Below are 1,786 nucleotides of genomic sequence, written 5' to 3' on the forward strand. Positions count from 1 at the left end.
AAGTGCATGAGCACAAGATCTTTTCTTCTACCCCTTGACCCTGAGATTGAGCGGACCCTTCGAAAAACTCGAAAGGAGCAAAGACTTCGAAAACAACTAGAAATGCAAAAAAGAGAGAGAAGGTGAAATCAGTCCTGAAAGTGAGGTAGAGAGTACGAGCACATCAATGACAGATATTCCACCTCGTGATCCGGTTGATCCACCTCGTGATCCGGTTGATCCACCTGCTGTTAACGGTAATATGAGGGATCATGCAAGAAATGATGAATTCAACCATATCCAGATGGCGGACAACAGAGACGTGGCAATGCGAGAATATGCCGCCACGGCTTTTCAGAACTTTGATTCAGGGATAGTCAACCCTATTCCAGCCCACGCAAACTTTGAGCTTAAACCAATGATGTTCCAAATGTTGCAGAAAATTGGACATTTTGGAGGGCAGGAACATGAGGATCCACATGATCATCTGAAATCATTCATTCAAATTGCAAATGCATTTCGATTACCTGGTATAATAGACGATGCTCTGAGACTAACACTTTTTCCATTTTCTTTGAAGGACCAAGCTAGAGCATGGCTCAATGCATTTCCACCGGGATCCATCACCACATGGGGGTCGTTAGTGGAGAAGTTCTTAACAAAATTCTTCCCACCTACTCGCCACGCTGATATCAGAGAGGAGATCATCTCCTTTAGACAGTATGATCGTGAACCTGTTCACGAGGCGTGGGAGAGATTTAAAGAACTAATCAGGAAATGTCCGAACCATGGCTTGCCGGCATGCATCCAGATAGAACATTTCTTTAGAGGTTTAGATCATCCTACTAAGATGATGCTAAACAATGCTGCCAACGGAGCCTTTACAAAGAAGACATTCAACGAGATAGTTGACATCCTAAATGACTTAGCTTCACACAACGAACTATGGTGTTCGCAAAGATCTAGGGCAGCACCAAAGAAGCAAGATCCAACTGGAGTTTTGGCTCTGGACATTGCGACCTCGATGCAAAAAGAGATGGTTACAATGAACCAGAGGCTAAAAGAGATGGCATTGGGAATAAAAAATCCATTAGCCATGCCGATACAACCTGTGCAGTCGGATTATTGCACTCCTGCCCCTGTTTGCCAAGTCAACGATCTCATTTGTTCATTTTGCAGTGAAAACCATATTTATGATAATTGTCCACATAACCCTGCTTCCGTTTTTTATGTAGGACATGGGAACAATAGGAACTTTAACCCATATTCGAACACCTACAACCCAGGTTGGAGGTACCACCCTAATTTCTCATGGGGAAGACAAGGAGGTTCGAGCGGTTTTAATCAAGGGCAGAGCCAGCAGAACAAACAGTCTTATGTTCCACCTACACAGCAATACATCCCACCACCGCAACAGCAGTACAATCAGAGAACACAGACTCCACCAGTTCAAAATAACAACTCAAATCTTGAGAATATGATGAAGGAGTACATGGCCCGAACCGACGCAGTGATACAATCCCAAGCGGCATCAATGAGGAATTTCGAGACCCAATTGGGACAGCTCGCCAATGAATTGAAGAATAGACCACAAGGTTCTTTTCCAAGTCATACTGAATTACCAAAACGAGAAGGGAAAGAACAGTGCAAAGCTGTCACCCTTAGGAGTGGACTGGCATATGATGGACCAACAATGCCAACAACAGATGTACAGATTCCGTCCACTAAACCAATTGTAAAGATACCAGAAAATCCAACAACACCAGAAAAAGAAAATATTAGAAAAGGTAATGAGGACACCCCGAGT

General features: G+C 43.6%; 1 non-coding gene across 1 annotated transcript; it reads right to left on the bottom strand.

The window, feature by feature from the left end:
- Window positions 1–667: 667 nt before the first annotated feature.
- On the bottom strand, window positions 668–774 carry LOC148210057 (small nucleolar RNA R71). The gene has a single exon (XR_015792482.1). It is a non-coding gene; the product is annotated as a small nucleolar RNA R71 (small nucleolar RNA).
- Window positions 775–1,786: the final 1,012 nt, after the last annotated feature.

This window comes from Momordica charantia (genome assembly GCF_013281855.1).
Source record: "Momordica charantia cultivar OHB3-1 chromosome 7 unlocalized genomic scaffold, Mcharantia_2.0 BLBB01000007.1, whole genome shotgun sequence".
Lineage (NCBI taxonomy): Eukaryota > Viridiplantae > Streptophyta > Magnoliopsida > Cucurbitales > Cucurbitaceae > Momordica > Momordica charantia.